The sequence below is a fragment of the Giraffa tippelskirchi genome, chromosome 2, assembly GCF_054371585.1.
Source record: "Giraffa tippelskirchi isolate mGirTip1 chromosome 2, T2T-mGirTip1v1.2.pri, whole genome shotgun sequence".
NCBI classification, from domain to species: domain Eukaryota; kingdom Metazoa; phylum Chordata; class Mammalia; order Artiodactyla; family Giraffidae; genus Giraffa; species Giraffa tippelskirchi.
Genome location: NC_137276.1, coordinates 94,568,281 through 94,586,242, shown reverse-complemented (window position 1 = coordinate 94,586,242; position 17,962 = coordinate 94,568,281). Strand labels below are relative to the sequence as shown.

General features: G+C 46.5%; 1 protein-coding gene and 1 long non-coding RNA gene across 9 annotated transcripts in view; one reads left to right on the top strand and one right to left on the bottom strand.

The window, feature by feature from the left end:
* Positions 1-14,173, bottom strand: part of NMNAT3 (nicotinamide nucleotide adenylyltransferase 3) — a 121,094-nt gene extending 106,921 nt beyond the window's left edge. For 7 of the 8 annotated variants that reach the window (XM_081574005.1, XM_081574011.1, XM_081574004.1 and 4 more), the window contains exon 1: positions 13,879-14,173. The gene's annotated coding sequence lies outside the window, so the exon portion shown is untranslated. The remainder of the gene's footprint in view (positions 1-13,878) is intronic. The other variant, XM_081574009.1, reaches the window with a different exon arrangement.
* Positions 1-17,962, top strand: part of LOC145539833 (uncharacterized) — a 386,573-nt gene that overhangs the window by 260,404 nt on the left and 108,207 nt on the right. The gene's annotated exons all lie outside the window — the stretch shown is intronic.

Below are 17,962 nucleotides of genomic sequence, written 5' to 3'. Positions count from 1 at the left end.
TCTTGTTGCAGAGCATGGGCTCTAGGCACGAGGGCTTCAGCAGTTGCAGCTCACAGACTCAAGAGCTCGGGGTCAGGAGTTGCAGCCCATGGGCTTCGTTGCCCTATGGCATGTGGAGTCTTCCCGGAGCAGGGATCGAACCCATGTCTCCTGCATTAGCAGGAGAATTCTTAACCACCAGATCACCAAGAAAATCTGAGAATCCGTTCCTTGCCTTTTCCAGCTTCCAGAGGCCACTGTATTCCTTGCTTCATGCCCCTTCTATCTTCCCAGCCAGCGAAGGCCGGCTGAGTCTTCCTCACACTGAATCACTCTAACTGCCTCTCCTGCCTTGCTGTTTCATTTATAAAAACTCTTATGATTACATGGTGCCCATCTAGATGATCCCAGATAAATTTAGAGTCAGCTGATTAGCAATATTAATTTCATCTGCAACCTTAATTCCCTCCTGCCATGTAACCAAACCTAATCACAGGTTTCAAACCCAATCACAGGGATTGGGATATGGACACTTTGGGGGGCCATTATTCTGTCCCCCACAACAGGTGAGGGAGACTGAAACTCAAAGAGGTAATGGGGCTTACTCAAGGTTATGCAGCTATTAAGTGGTACCAGATTCAGCTCCTGCTAATTCACTGTGTGACCTTGGGCAAGTCATGTAACCCCTCTGACTTCAGTTTCCCCACCTACAAAATGAAAAAGGCTACCTAAGCACTCTCTAATATTTTTTCTAGCAGCCAATCTGTGACTGTCTGAAGATCTCAACCTTCCCCCAGCAAGATATGTGGGGAAGTCCAGGACTCCGTGATATTCTTACCTGCTCTGTCCACACTAACCGAGACTCTAGTACTGACCACCAGAAGGAGACAACATAGACTCCTTCTTTCCTCTGGCTGGAATTTTCCAAGCCTTTTGTCCTCGGAACCATGGAGATATGGACTTAAAAGAGCGCCTGACTGCCTTACCCCCAGGCCCTTCCCAGCACATCCCACAAATCTTAAGTCAAATATTATGTGTTTCCCCCGCCCCAATCTCTAGTTTAGAGGAGAGTAAGGATTAAGGTTTCTTTACACAATGAAGAGAAAACGAGAGAGTGAGAAAATCAGACAATAAACATACAGGGATGTGCAGGCCTTTTTGTTGAGAATTCCCAAACCAAGGCAGAAAAAACTGCTCTTATTTTTTATACTGCATTTCTTAAAAAAGCACTTTTTATTACAAAAAAAAATCAAATATATACACAAATAGAGACATCAGCACAATGAAGTTTTTTTCTAACTAACTCCTAGGCCTACCACCAGCTATTCAGGTGGGTGCTCCTCACAGTGTGAAATTTGAAATTTGAATCCCCACCTGCAATGGGCCACTTGATGTGTGAGTCTTGCATCTGTTTTGGAAACTGCTCTGCTACCACTCATACAATTCTGGAGGGTCATGCAATCAAGATGGCCAGAAAACTTGAACTACAGGACAGATCAGAGCCCCTTTTCAATATGAACACTGAAATCAGGAGCTGTAAACTCCACATAAAGCCTGGCACTGTCATGGTCACTATCTTAGAGAGTGAAGCCAGCACAGTGGTAGGAACTGCTGGAAGATAAGAGAAGGTACAATTCCCAGTCCATCATCTGAGCACCTGGATCCAGCTGTACCTGATACACTGAAACTTTTTTAATTCTAATAACCGTATTTCTAGTTTTGCTTGACTTAGTTTGAGTAAAGTTTCTTTCCTTATGACAGATAAGAATCTTAAACATTCTCAGAAAGCCTTTTTTAAAACTACTAGCACAACTGTCAATTTTTCTCATGGGGATTAGAGATTGGCCTCCTTAATTTAACAAAAACAATTGATATTCCTTAGGGAATACATTTCTTAGCAGAGAAAGAGTGAAACTATATGATTTAAGGATACTTGAGCAGGAAAGAATTTTCTTTTCATGGATGTTGATCAGGACAGCAACTCATTAACGATGTCTTATCTTCCCCCAACAACCCCTACTGGTGCTGTTTTTTGGACAAGACAAGCTGCCAGTGAGTGGCCCTTGGCTGAACTGGGATACAGCACAAAAACTAGGTTTTGAACCCAAGCCTCCTGGGGTATACCCATGAAGCCAGGCAGGACAGGGTGGGACCAGGATCCAGTTTCCGTGACAGATGGAGAGAGGACCCACATAGGCCTCAAGTGGTAACTGCTTTTAAGAGATATGGCTCCAAATGAAATTAGAGGTGGACCACAGGCCACCCAGAAACCTATACTCAGTCACCTTACCCTGCTCTTCCTTCTTCCCTGCTCCTTGGCACAGGCCTCCTCTGCACGGTGTGGACACAGAGCTCCCCGTGCCAGGCAGCGTGGGGATGAGTGACAACAGCTACAATTCATGACCCAGAGGAGCCCACGGCCCGGTGAGAGGAGGCAGGTAAGTGCAGGATGGAAGGAGCTACAAGGTACTATGGGTTGCTGCTAAGTCGCTTCAGTCGTGTCCGACTCTGTGTGACCCCATAGACGACAGCCCATCAGGCTCCCCCGTCCCTGGGATTCTCCAGGCAAGAACACTGGAGTGGGTTGCCATTTCCTTCTTCAATGCATGAAAGTGAAAAGTGAAAGTGAAGTCGCTCAGTCGTGTCTGACTCTTAGTGACCCCATGGACTGCAGCCTATCAGGCTCCTCCATCCATGGGATTTTCCAGGCAAGAGTACTGGAGTGGGGTGCCATTGCCTTCTCTGGTACTATGGGTAGAGGATGGCTATAGTGGGCTGGAGCTCTTGAGGAAGATTTTCCGTTTATTGTCTCGCAGGAAGGATGGTATATGTGTGTTACAGACTGCAGTAGCATCTGTCATAGCAAAAGACTGAGAACAGCCCAGAGCTACCTGGAGAAGTGGTTAAGTAAACTGGGGTAAAGCCACTCAATGGAATACTGTGCATATATGAGGGAGGGAGAAGGAGGGATGGAGGGAGGGAGGGAGGAAGGGAGAGGAGGAGGGAGAAGATATACTGATAAGGAAATCTCTCCCAGACATACTGTTAAACAAAAAAATGTCCAAACAGTGAGTGTAGAATACTGTGCTTTGTATAAGAAGGAAGAAATATTAAAACACCTAAAAGCTCTCAATATAAAGAAATATAACAGTGGCTGTCTATGGAGAGGCAGGGGTGTGGGATATGGGGTGAGAAAGACCATTTTCATTGCGTACATTTACATTTGTTTTTTTATTAACTTCCCACTCATGTAAATGTGTTACCTATTCCAAAATTTTTTTTAAATAAAAGGTAAAGCTTCTGTGGCATTTAGGGTAGTTCTCGAAGGGATAGACACGTTTGGGGACTGCAGCTAGCAGCATTTCCAACACAGTCACAATGCGACACTGACATGCCTCCCACCTCTGTTCTGTCCCCCTGCAGCTGGGTAGGTGGATAAATACAGAAGAAACGATGCTCTGAGACTTCTGAGGGTGTGTTAAGAGAGGTGATGGAGCTCCTGCCTGGTCCTCTTGGGATGCCTGTTCTTAGAACCCAGCTTTCCTGCAGGGAGGAACCAGGTCCCAGCAGCCAGGCCCCAAGTGAGAGGGCCACTGAGACAGCTCCAGCCCCAGCCACCAACTAACTGCCCCTGGATGAGACCCCTAAGGTGAGACTTGCTTCACTGAACCCAGTCAACCCCCAGAATTGTAGAGACCATAACCAAATACCTGTTTTGTTTTTTTTTTCCAGTCCTTGAGTTTTGAGAAGCAGTCCTTGGTTTGTGCCTTTGTCTTACACTTGATTTTCCAAGATGGAAGCTTTCTGACACGCTTAGAACAGTTTACCTATAACCCCAAGGAGGGAGCAGAAACCACCCCAGGGGCAAGTATTTAGTTGGCCCTGTGAAAGTAAGAATAGTCTAAACAAATGAAATATGTGACTGTGGGTGCTCGTGGGGGCCACAAGAGCCACCCTTTGGCAGGCTGCTGGGTACCAAGGTCTGGGCTCCAGAGAGGGGCTATGATGGAGCTGAGGATGCAGGGGGTGTTCAGGTAAAGGTGGTCGTTAACAACCGGGGGGTGAGGATGAAGTCATCCATGTGGAGTCTAAGGGAAGTCAAGAGAGGAGGCCTGGGGATGCCCCCACTGAAAACACCAGTGGAGGAAAGAGAGCAGTAGAAGTCAAAGAATCATCATCAGGGAAGAAGGAGGAAAATGCACGAAAGAAGAGTTCAAGAGGTGGGCATGGCCAGAGGTGTCAACTGTTGCACCGAATACAGACTGCGAAAGTTTTGGAAGATTTGGCAACACAGAGGTCACTGGTGACCTCTCTAGAGGAGAGCTCTTCCTGAAGAGGTGGGGGAAGAAAGGAAAATCTCACCAACATTCATCATCAACATATTCCCATCAACACAAAGCACTGCAACTAAACTTGATGAGACCAAATAGCAAATAATTTGGGGCTCCCTGCTTATCTTCTGAGCAACATGAAAGGGGAAAAAGGAAGAAAGAGAAAAATTAAAACACATATAATAAAAGGAAAAAAGGAGACAAACATTAACACGTTGGATGACTGCCATCTGCACAACAAAGAGGTGATTGAAAAAGTACGAGATAAGGGAACCAACTGCCTCTGGAATTCTTATTTTCTTTTTTTTGTAGAGAGACTGTGAAAGATTCCTTTGTTGATCATTCACAGCAATGGCAGGGCCAAGCACAATGAAAAGGTGGGCCATGGCACGGGGAGCCCGTAGGCCTCATCTAGGGAGCCAGTACCAATGAGCTGGAGTGGCTGCAGGGAGCACTTGGAGGACAAGGATGCAGGTTTGGCTATCAGGGAATGATTTCTGATGTGTACCCAGGACACAGGAATAGGGTGCAAGCACCAAGCATTCACCATCTCAGTGTTTACAGAATGTATGTCAAAACCATATCCTAAAAGGAAATGGCCTCATTTCTCTAAAACACCAGGATGTTGAATCCTTATGCAAATACCAAAATGCCCATAACTCAAAGCATACGAGATTTAGCTACTAAATCCTATTGAGCTTGCTACATGAACAATTTTAAATCATCTCTTGGAGAAAGGCCTTCATTTGTAGCGACAAATATGCCAATAGACAATAATAATAAATACATGGAAATGTGTCTAGAATCTGCAATATGTGCCCAAATTTCTGCCATTATTCCTCCTCCATGAGTAGAAAAAAAAAAACAGGCATATAAAATGGAATGGGAGTTAAACTATAGAGTGAATTAGGTTGAAATGTCAGCACAACCGTAGTGTGCACCTCAATTGTTAACAGATATTTTGATGAAGAGCTTAATAAATCTTTAATTGGAGATGGGAGTGTTTCTATATAGAGGCAATGACTACAAAACATTTATCACAGTGTCTAAAGCCATAACTACAGAAATTCTCTGCCATTCTCTGGTATTAGTGTCAGGATGGTGAATCCAGTATTAATATTAAAACATGACACTGGAGATATAATTTAATTATGAGTTGATACAAAAGAGGTTCAATGTTTTCTCCCAATGACTTTTTCTTTTAGCATCATCCTAGTGTACTTGAGAAATAACAGGAAAAAAATCTAGCTATAACAGAAGAGGGGGGGAACATTGCCACAATAAAGATAAGTCTTATTATATACTCAGGCCCTCTTTTAAAGTGTTGGGTCTCAAAATGCATGGCTGCAGAATACTTATGTTCTGTGACAAATCAAATATTGGAAGTCTAGCCCAACGTACAGGGGAAAATATGGTAGTATTCTTCTTACTTAAAGTTTTTGTTGTATGATTTTTCATAAACTTTGAGGGTTGGTTATCCTTAATGTAGTCTTCAATTTAGTGTAAGTGGGTGTTTGATTCAGCACAGAATTATGGATCTGGTTTTTATTTTTGGCCACATGGTGTGGCATGTCGGATTTAAGTTCCCCAACCAGGGATTGAACCGTCGCTCCTGGCATTGGAAGGCAGATTCTTAACCACTGGTCCACCAGGGAAGTTCCATGGATTTGGTTATTTTCAGTTTAGTGCACTGATCATTCTCATGGTGTTTAGGGAAGAATATCCAGCAGACACTGTCCGAGCTGTGCCCTGAACTCTCAGGACTCACCGTTTAGCAAGCCAGCATCTTCTGTGTGTCAGCATCGATGTCCCTTTGCCCTGGTGCTTTACCTGGTGTTTGAGGCTGCTGGAAGTCCCAGAGGAATCACTCTCCATAAGGAGTAATGTTCAACCAATGATGGATCACAGTGAGATATATACATATGCAGCTGCCAATCTCCAGGAGAGGTTAATTCTGGGAGGGGTGCTCTATACTGGCTGCTAGAGACTCCTGGTAGGTTTACACTCCAGTGGTTCACGCTGGTGACCTACTCGATGTGTGCCTCTCTGGCCCATTCCTCTACTTCCTTATTTCCCTTCTTTATTTTGGAATCTCCTCCCAAATAAGCCATGCAGACTCAAATCTTTGTCTCAAATAAGGATTCATGTCATGATTTCCCAGTGTATGGCCAGTTGAGTTCAAGAACTGCTGCTAGCACTAAGCGGCAGAGGATGCAGGGACTGACCCAGGGACAGCTGACATCAAGAATGTAAAATCCAGGCCCCGAGGTACAGGATACGAAGACCTGAGCAGGACAAGAAGCCAGAGTGATATGGTTTACCAGTTACGGTGGTAACTGACCTAGGGAGTGAGCGTGCGTGTGCGTGTGTGTTGTGGACAGTTTGCTGAAACTTTACCAATGAGGCCTCCAAAGGTTGCAAACCCAAACCCCCGATCCCCACCTCACCACTGGGGACTAGGTGGGGAACAGGGAAGAGAAATAATGACAGAAGGGTGTGAGGCTGCAGGGCAGGGAGGGGCAGTAGCCTCCTCTAACTTAAAAAAAAAACCCAGAAAATCTGCCTACGTGGCCAGAGTCAGCACGTCTGTGGGCCACTCAGCCAGTGGACCCAGAGGATGTGCCTCGACCAGAGACACAGAGGCAGGGAGCCAAACCTGGCCTTAGAAATTGTTGAGTGAAAGATTTAATCAGGATAAGGCCACGAAGGCAGTGAACTTCAAACGGCAATTAGCATAAAGACCATTATTTAATTTGGCTTGTTTTAGAATTAAAAAATGTTAGAGGAGTAATAAAAAAATAGAAAGTTTAAAATGTGAGAAAAAGTTATCAATTGTTCCACTGTTCAACTGCAATTCTTGTCCCCTTCAAGGCATCCCTTACAGACTATTTTTTAAAAATATGTATTTGGCTGCACTAGGTCTTAGTTGTGGCGTTCCCTGACCAGAGATTGAACCTGGGGCCCCTGTGTTGGGAGTGCAGAGTCTTAGCCACTGTACCACCAGGGAAGTCCCTAGACTATTTTCTTGAATACATCTTTCATATAACAGTGTTCTGTTCACTGAACAGGTAATGACTTCCCTCATTACTAATCTTCCTATTTTTAAATATTCCACCAACCTGGTCCTCTGAAACTTGACTACCCTCTTATACTGTAGAATAAGTCACTTCTAAGTTTTCACCATTATAAATAATGATACATCTTTATATAGTGGCATTTTCCACTTTTCAAATTATTTTCTTAAGACAGAATTCCAGAAGCCAAAGGATAGCAATTCAGTGACATGTGAAACAGGCAGCCCCCCCCTACTTTTATCATCTATAGTCCTTGGAAAAGCTTTTATCATCTATAGTCCTTGGATTGGTCATAAAATACTTTGGGCGACTCTGGCACCCCTCATCTCACCCAAAAAGATATTAACATAAGATGGACTGATACTATCATAAAAGTTACAAAGAGGAAGGCCAGATGGGAGAAATAAAAAGCAGAGCAGTCTTTGAAACTAAGTCTAGGGTTCGAGTAATAAACACCAATTTCTGATCTTTAAAATGAACATTTGAAAGTCAGCAATGATTTCAAGTTAGATGCCTACACACTAATTCATGTAACAGGCATTCTGTTTTAATGATCACCTGCTCACAGAGAAACTTTTAGCCTTTCAAAGCTTGCTCTTTCCCTGGCCTGGTGGGATTCCCTGACTGACACTGACATTCATTCTCTCCCATATGCCACTGACTGAGCCCCAATTTGGCTTAGTTTGCATCACTTGTCTTCATCCTTCGTCCCCCCCGTCCCCCATTGCCAACCCTTCTCAGCAAGCAGACTGGCCGAGAGCAGAGCAGCTGGTGGCGGTGGTTAAGGAGCAATTAGGCTGATCTCGTTGGTCAGCCATGCTCCACACTCCTCTCTCCCCAATGCTGTGACTGGCTTGGGAAGGACCGGAACCAAGGTGCTTACCCCTTACATGTCTGCCTTGAATATGTTAATTCTGCAAGTCGGTTCCCACGCTCCTACCTGGGCTGTGTCCTGCCTTGACAGTTCATTTTTATAACAGGAAGCAAGGAGGGGGCGTTTGCTGATGGAAGGGGGACGGCAGGAAGGAAGGTAGGCTCTAATTTAAAACCATCTTAGGGGCTCTAAAAAGTTCCGGGATGACTGATGGGCATATTTACTCCTTAGAACCTTTTCATAAATACCTACGACTTAACATGCACTTTCGAGAGGCATAAATACCGTCACTGTGTGTCAGCCTTATGGAAGGCAGATTTCCAGAGTCACTTCTTTTCTCCGTGGCTCAGAGCCACGCGATTACAATCCTATTAGAGCTGTACCCTGAGAATATAACAGTCAACCCCAATCCCAGCAAGACTGGTGCTCAATTTCTGCACTGCGATGCAGCTTCCCCTCCCTTGCTTCGGGGAAGACAGCCACTCATCTCTCGTAATAAGGTCCACCTCTGAGACAGGTGGGGATCAAAGATGTATTTTGTCATCAGCACTGGCCAAACAAATAAAGTAACTCTCTAATAACATTCCGTCATGGAGAGAGCACGTTTCCTGGGGCTGTTTGGATCATGTCTTATTTAAAGCTGGACTTCTAGTATGATTTTCTCCTGGTTCTCAGAGGGACTGACTGGGCTCGAGGCAGGCGTGGTGTCCCTCTGGAGAGGACCCTGGCTCCTCAAGAGGGACCACACTGGGGTGGTAGGGCTCTGCAGGAGCAGGTCCCTGCCAGCTCACCCACCCACCCACCCTCTGCTGCATGCAGACAGGTGCCCCTCCAGACCTGGACAAGAGCAATCAGCTGTGTCCTTTCCCCTCAAATGGCAGGTCTCTAGACGCAACGTCATAAAATCTATGCTAGAACCCAGCCTGGTGCCCAGAGGTATCAAAGAAGGAGGGAAAAACAGGCTCTCAGTGGACTCTATGGCTCTGAAGGGACGGGGCTTCAATGCCCACTGTGCTAGGTCTGCCATGAGGTAAGCCGGATGTCCGTTAGCTGCCACTGCCCAGTATAAGAGGTGTGATACTGAGAACTAGCGCACCCAGCAAGACAGCATCCAAGGGAGGGCTCTGAAACTGTAAAGGGTTAAGTCAGCAGTTAGCACCAGGGACCGATTTCGTGGAAGACAATTTTTCCATGGACTGGGAGTTGGGGTGGTTTCAGGATGATTCAGGCACATTTTATTTATTATATGCTGCTGCTGATCTGACAGGAGGTGGAGCTGCGAGTGACGGGAGCAGCTGTAAATATAGATGAAGCTTCCCTTGCCTGCCGCTCACCTCCTGCTGTGCAGCCTGGTTCCTAACAGGCCAGCCACTGCTCAGTCCTGCTGTGCAGCATGGACCAGTACCAGTCCGTGGCCTGGGGGCCCAGCATTATTCTCCCATTTTGAAGCCAAAGCATAATGATTTTTAAAGTACACATTCTTATAAGATTACCTGGTCACATAAAATATATTATTTGCCAGAATTTATAGAAAAATACTATACTATCCAATAGTCTTCAAAGATATATAAATAGTTGAGTATAAGCCCCCAACTAACATTTATGGGCCTCCTCCACGTATATTGATACGTTTCTATATCTATCCCACCTTATGCTTCTGGCATGCCAGGCTTCTCCTTCAAGGCAGTAAATTCAGTTTAAAATTTGACAATATATGTGTGGTCATGTGCTCAGTACTGTCTTTATCAATAATCTGTCTCGTGATGTCTTTGGACCACATGAGGGTGGAGGCTGTGTCACTTTGTCTCAGCATTCTAATCCCCAGGACGCTGCCTGAAGAATGAATAGAAGTGGGGGTGGGGGGCGGGCAGGAGAGAGGACAATGAGCAAGATAGGTGCTGGGTACCAGGGATGCTCAGTCCAGTAGCTGTGGAAGTGCTCACAGCCCACAGAGCAGCTGGAGAAGCAATACTCGGCAGAGGTGCCCACTGGGGCCATGGGAACGCAGCGTCGATTCAGAAAGGCTTCCTTAAGCAGGTTGTGCTCCTGTATGTGCTGCAGGGGTTCTGGCTTTCAGGGAAGCTCTGGCCAGAGGCAGGGGCAGCAGGGAGGCACAGGGATGCAGATCAGACCTTTACCCGGCAGGTCAGACCCAGAGATGGGACTTATGGATGGGAAGGGCAGACCGCTCTGACTTCTAGAAGATGCTGCCACCTTCATCCAGGGCATTTTCACCCCCAAACCCATCACTGGGAACCTGAGATTCCCCCAGAGCTGACTTCCCCAGATTCACACTGACCACAGAATGGCTTTCTATTCCCAGTTCCAAGATTGGTGCTGTGGGTCTATGAGTATGTGAGTGAGACAGTGATGAAGGGATCATGAGTCCACTGTGGTTTGTTAAACACACCATGCAGAACTGCATGGCTAAAACACTGGGGTAGGAGCTGCCGTCCTGAGGCCTGCCCTGCAAAACGGGATCTGTCTGTCTTTACCAGGGAACTATGATAAACGAGCAAAGACAGACACTGGTCAGGATGAGCCTCTTTATTTAAAGCTTTGACAGCCCAATGTGGTTTAACATAGATGCATGGAAGATTTATCTCGATGATAAAATACCTGAACTTGAAAGGCACATAAATTATCATTTTGCAACTCTTTTTCCTTTTAAGATTTCACATAGTCAAGTGCTTTAAGTAATGAATGAAATGCACATAAAGCTGTCTGGTTAGTGTCTGCCCAAACTGCACAGAGCCTCTGCTTCCAGACGGGACTGAGCTCAGAATCAATGCCACCCATCTGTGCCTGTGGCCTTCTGTTTGCCTTCACAGTGGAGATCACTGGGAGGATTATCAAGATAATAATAATATTACCTGAAGTTATCAAGATAATAATAATAACTGCAGCTATTATTGACTGAGTACTTCCAATTCCTCATGCTGTGTGATGAGGATGTGTGTGTGTGTGTATCTTCCCAACCTAGGGATCACACCCACGTCTCCTGCATCTCCTGGGAAGCCTGTGCGCTGAGGACAGCAAGCCATATACTTATATATAAGCATTACTGAATGTCCTGTGAGTAAGGGACAATGAGTCCCATGTTACAGATGCAAAAGTTCACTTTAAAGAGCTTCTGTGATGCGTGTGAGATCAGACCAGCAATTTCATCTGACTCCAAAGCTGCAGTGTTCACCACTAAGTTGCAACATACATGAAAACAGCCCTTAGCAAGGGCCTAAAAACATTAGCTCTCTCTCCCTATCTTCATACTCCTTTCTTTTAACAGCACACTTAAACACACTGGAAAATTTGCCCTGCAGGTTTAGACTTCTTCATTCATTCATTCATTATGGGCCCAGTACTCTGCTAGGTACAGGGCTTACAGAATTGGATTCCACAGCTCCTGGACCAGTCTCAAGCAATTACCATATCCACAGGAGGGCAGGGGCCAGCAAGGAGCAGGGGCAGCCCCTCACCGGGAACCACATCCAGCTGTGGGCTAGAGACAACATTAGGTCTCTTTCAACTCTACTACCTCACCCCCACCCCCACCCCCACGCTTTTGCTGTTTTCTTTGGCTTGAGTCTTCTGCTAGCCTGGCTGCCCAAAAGGCCCTTTATCACACAGAACACCCCTTTCTGCTGTCACGGCTGATGCTTTCCAGTAAAACCACTGCAACAGATAACCCAAGTTCTCCACTAATCACCCCGCACAGTTCCTCAAAACCAACCTCCCATTTCATTTTATCAATTTTTGTCCAGAATAAAGAATAACAATTGCAACAGCAGCAGTAACTTCTACATGTCACATTCTGATCTATGTATTTTAGGTACATTAAATCCCCATAATAATGCTCTGAAGCAAGCACTATTACTACCGCTCTTTTGTTTATTTAGGGGAAGAGGCAGGGAGGTAACATTTCTTCCGAGCCAACTAGATATCAAACGCTGTCTTAAGCTCCCACAATCAGACAATAAGTGACCTACCCAGGGTCAGACACAAAGGTAGGTAGTAACAAATAATCTGAACCCAGGTCTGTGACTGCCTAACCTAGTACTCCCCTTTTGCTCTCCACAAATGGTATTGCTACAGTCTGTGAGGGGAAACATAGTGGCTGCCCAAAGCCTGCCCTCTCTCCCCATCTTCCCCTAGCAACCTTCTGTTGTTGTTTGTTTTTAATCCCTATTCACAAACCATGCCAGACTACTCTCTCAACTGTGTTCTCCACTCTCTGGGCTTCCTGGCCTGTTTTCATGGGGCAAATCCTCAGTCTACACCAACAGTATAAAAAGATCCAAAGAAGGAATTGGCATCATCCAAGCCAATAAAATATACCAAGCAGTCACCAGCCAGGTGTCTTCTGAAGCCCTCAACGCACTCCTAAATCCCTAGGGGTCCTCAGCAAGGGACCAGCCGGGTCGCTGACTCATGAGGGGCTAATGCCACCAATGAAAATAGTAAAGTCACTCATGCTCAGCTAAGGAGTATAAGCCTTGTGTTCTCAGGGGGCTCACAGAGCTGGCAGCGGCAACTCAGGCTTTCTGGGAAATGCATACCCAGCCCTGGTCAGGAGCAGAAGGGCTTTCCCTGGCAAGGCCAGCGGGTCAGGCTCTGCTCCCAGAGCACCACGCTCACCAGGCTAGGGCTGTCAGTATACTTCACCCGACCCACCCAACGTGGGCTCCAGGAGGGCAGGACCACTGCGGAGTGGGCACCAGTTAAATATTTCAAGAATGATGACTAAAGTGGTCATCATTTCAGAGAAGAAGCTGTTTGAGAGATTCTACTCAGACAAGGAAACAGGACTCCAGGAGAGGGGAAGTGAGTGCCTGAAAGCAGCACACTGTGTTCAGCCCAAATCAATGCCCTGCTCCATCTAAACATCTTCACCTTTACCTCACTTACTGCACGTTTGAATACCACTAAGTCATTTATATGCAACGTCTCAATCGCTAATGGGGAGGAACAGTCCCATTTTACAGAGGAGGAAGTTAAGGAACTTGCTTTTCTTCCAGCTCTCAGTGGGCCAGGCCCCAGCCCTTCCTTTTCTCAAACAAGCCACAGTCCCTCCCAATAAGTGTGCTTGCTCTGTGGTTCTCCGCTTTGGAACCCTTACATTCATACTGAAGCGTGAGCTCCCGGTATTCTTTATAGATAGGGACGACCGGCTACCTGCTCTCCCAGCACTCTGCACGTACTGTCTTCACGGATCTTTCAGTTTTAACTTTTACACTTACGTGTGGCGATTATCTATTGCATCCACCAGACTGCAAGCTCCATGGGGGCGGGCACCGCGTTCGTTGGCCCGCACTATACCGCCAGCACGGAGCTCAGCGGCATGCAGTGTTTGGTGAAACCTTATTTGTATTTGTTGAGTGCACGAGTGCTGAAGGTAGGCTCGGGTTTGAGCCACAGGGGTGCTGGGGTTAGGTTGATAATGCTGTGGCTAGAATAGGCGCCGCCAGAGGTAGAGAGGAGGCGCTTTAGTGTCCACCCGACCCGGATGGGCTATCGGGCTCCGCGCCCCGCCTCCACCTGTCGCTCCGGCGCCGGTCAGGTGTCGGCGGCCGCCAGCCGGGGTAAAGGGGGGCTGAACAGGCCCAGCCCTGGCTGCGCTTACCTGCGCGTCGCGGGGCTCCGCAGAGGCACTCGGCGAGCCTCCGGGGACTCCAGGGAACTAGGGGCCCGGAGGCGCCGAACCGGGGCTCCTCGTCCGCCTTGCACCGAAGGCCCGGCGAGGACCACGCCAGGCCTGGGCGTGAAAGGTCCTTTCCGGGGGGGTGGCAGGGTCAGCCCAGGACCTGCCCGCCCCGCCCCCGCGCTGGGGGTGAGAGGGAGGGTCTAAGGCGAAGTTGACCTTGCGCTACCCCGGCTCTCCGAGGTGGGCGGAGTCAGAGAGAAACCGCCGGCGCCCTACTTCCTCACTGGGGGCGGGCCCTAAAGGAGACCAGGTTCCCGTGCACCGCCCTCTCCCTAGAAACCACGCCCACTCGCCCCACGCTCCCGCCCCTGACCCCATTCACTGGCTTTTATTGTGTGTGCGTTTGCATTTTATTTTTCTGTTTTGCATTCCGTCTTATTTCTTATTTTTATTTTTTACTTTCTTTTTTTAAAGATCAAAATTTTAACTATATCAAAGTAATGCATGAACGTTTTTACAAAATAAAATTACCTACTTACGTGTTCTTAGTATGAAAGCAACAGGGTCCTCTCCCTTGCGCCCTCCACGCAGTCCTCTATATCATTTCCTCCGTTGAGTTCTTCTAGTGGTTACCCCCATGTCGCTAAAAAATAAGCTTACATAGCGGTTTCTTGATTTATCTATTGACTTTCTGCCATGTTAGATGAGGATTTACCCTTTATTGCGGCCCTGCCTCCACTTTCATGACAAATTTACACCTCTGTTCTCAAGTCCTGCCTTGGTGAGCTCTGAGACCTTAAACCAGGAGTGGATGAAGGTTTTCTGGGGCCTGAAGCTTATACAGTTGTGGGGGGAGGGGAGGAAAGAGGGCTGTTACAGAAAGCCCTACAGGATCAAGGCTTGTGAATGAAAATTTATTTAGAATGAGCAAAGCAATCACAACAAAATGCTGGGGCCTTGGAGATTCAGCTCCGTATTCTCTGAGATCTTTGTAAGCAATTTATTTCTGAATTTGCTTCCCTAGTGCGGCCTGGCCTCCTCTGCTCACCCAGAATGCTCCACAACTCCCAGTCCTTACAGGAGAAGTGAAGGTCAAGATGCATCAGTTTCTGCCAATGGGATTTCCTAATGGAGTGGACTGAAGTGTGCAAAGAGACATCGAGGATGATGTCAAGGTTTTATGACTGCCGCATGCGTCATTCCCAGCCCTTCCTAGCATCCATGACAGGTTCTTAGTACAGAGTGTTTTGTAAAGCTGGCTCTGGGTCCCTGCCTGGTCACCTGATCCTCACACTGCTCCCATGAGACTGGCTGGAGTGGCATACTGTCCCTATTTTTAGGAGGGCCTGTACTTGTCCCTGGTGAATCGGCACAGGGCACACAGCTAACACACAATAAGTGTACAGGTGACAGGTGATAGGCTTAGTCAACCTCTTACTCAGACTGAGGAGGCAGTGGCCATGCCCTCTCTGACACCCCTTCTCTCCTGGGAGTTCAGACCTTCCCTTTCCTCTGCTCTGCCTCCCATGTCCCCTTCTCTCTCTCTTCCCTCATCCATCTTCCTGGAATCAGGAGTGACTCCCTTAGGGTGTGAAATGTGCCTCAACAAGCTGACCTTGGGCAAAATCTCTTTACCTCTCCAAGCCTCAGGATCCTTCTCTGAAATCAGAGGTTACAGCCTTTTGTGGAGGATTGCTGCTGCTGCTGTTAAGTCGCTTCAGTCGTGTCCGACTCTGTGCAACCCCATAGACGGCAGCCCACCAGGTCCCCCGTCCCTGGGATTCTCCAGGCAAGAACACTGAAGTGGTTGCCATTTCCTTCTCCAATGCATGAAAGTGAAAGGTGAAAGTGAAGTTGCTCAGTCGTGTCCGACTAATAGCGACCCCACAGACTGCACCCTACCAGACTCCTCTGTCCATGGGATTTTCCAGGCAAGAGTGAGTACTGGAGTGGGGTGCCATTGGCTTCTCCGTGTGGAGGATTAAGTGGTTTCATATATATATGCATGTTGTCTGTGTGCTCAATCGTGTCTGACTCTTTGCAATCCCATGGACTGTAGCCTACCAGGCTCCTCTGTCCATGGATTTTCCAGGCAAGAATGCTGGAGTGGGTTGCCATTTCCTATTCCAGGGGATCTTCCCAATCCAGGGGTTGAACCCACATCTCTTGTGTCTCCTGCATTGGCAGGCATATTCTTTACTTCTTTGCCACCTGAGAAGCTTATTTAATATGCACGAAGATTTTTTTTCCCTTTTTAAAAACCCCTCCTTTTTTTTTTTTGAAGCAACTCAGAAATTTTAAATATTGGTCAAATTTATTGCCCTTTTTTTTTTTTATTGCTTCTGGATTTTGTACTGTAAAGGCCATTCCCACTCTGAGATTTTAAAGAAATTCGAGTATAGTGATCTTTGGCTGTTCTCTTATTGATAACATGGTTTATTTCCCAGCAAAGTGGGAAACTTGTGAGAAAGGTTAGGGACTTAAAATCTGTGTGTAGCATGTAGGAACTATAGGTTGAGTTAAAATCAAGGGCTAAATCATTCTAAGTCAGGGCCCTGACCCAAGGAAGAAGCAGCTTGACACAAAATACCAAAGGGGGGATGGGCAATGATGACCTATCCATGCAAGGAATGCTTCTTTCTCTGGGAGGAAGATTAAGCCTTGGTTCAAGAGGAAGCATAAGTATTGGAGATTCAGCATCAGTCCTTCCAATGAATATTCAGGGTTGATTTCCTTTAGGATTGACTGGTTTGATCTCCTTGCAGTCCAAGACTCTCAAGAGTCTTCTCCAGCACCACAGTTCAAAAGCATCAATCCTTCAGTGCTCAGCTTTCTTTATGGTCCACCTCTCACATCCATACATGACTACTGGAAAAACCATAGCTTTGACTACGTAGACTTTTGTTGTCAAAGTAATGTCTCTGCTTTTTAACGTGATGTCTAGGTTGGTCATAGCTTTTCTTCCAAGGAGTAAGCGTCTTTTAATTTCATGGCTATAGTCACCATCTTCAGTGATTTTGGAACCCAAGAAAACAAAGTCTGTCACTGTTTCCATTGCTTCCCCATTTATTTGCCCTGAAGAGATGGGGCCAGATGCCATGATCTTCATTTATTGAATGTTGAGTTTTAAGCCAGCTTTTTCACTCTCCTCTTTCACTTTCATCAAGAGGCTCTTTAGTTCTTCACTTTCTGCCATAAGGGTGGTGTCATTTGCATATCTGAGGTTATTGATATTTCTCCCAGAAATCTTGATTCCAGCTTGTGCTTCATCCAGCCTGGCATTTCGCATGATGTACTCTGCATATAAGTTAAAGAAGCAGGGTGACAATATACAGCCTTGATGTACTCCTTTCCCAATTTGGAACCAGTCTGTTGTTCCATGTCTGGTTCTAAGTGTTACTTCTTGACCTGCATATAGATTTCTCAGGAGACAGGTAAAGTGAAAGTGAAGTCGCTCAGTCGTGTCCGACTCTTTGCGACCCCATGGACTGCAGCCACCAGGTTCCTCTGTCCATGGGATTTTCCAGGCAAGTATACTGGAGTGGGTTGCTGTTTCCTTCTCCAGGAGATCTTCCGACCCAAGGATTGAACCCGGGTCTCCTGCATTGTAGGCAGACGCTTTACTGTCTGAGCCACCAGGGAAGCCACATATTCCAAGCTCTTGAAGAATTTTCCACAGTTTGTTGTGATCCACACAATCAAAGGCTTTGGCTTAGTCATTGAAGCAGAAGTAGATGTTTTTGTGGAATTCTCTTGCGTTTTTCTATGATCCAATGGAGGTTGGCAGTTTGATCTCTGGTTCCTCTGTCTTTTCTAAATCCAGCTTGAACATCTGAAAATTCTTGATTCACATACTGTTGAAGCTTCGCTTGGAGAATTTTGAGCATTACTTTGCTAGCATGTGGAATGAGTGCAACTGTGTGGTTGTTTGAACATTCTTTGGCATTGCCTTTCAAGGAGATCAAACCAGTCAATCCTAAAGGAAATCAATCCTGAATATTCATTGGAAGGACTGATGCTGAAGCTGAAGCTCCATTACTTTGGCCACCTGATGCGAAGAACT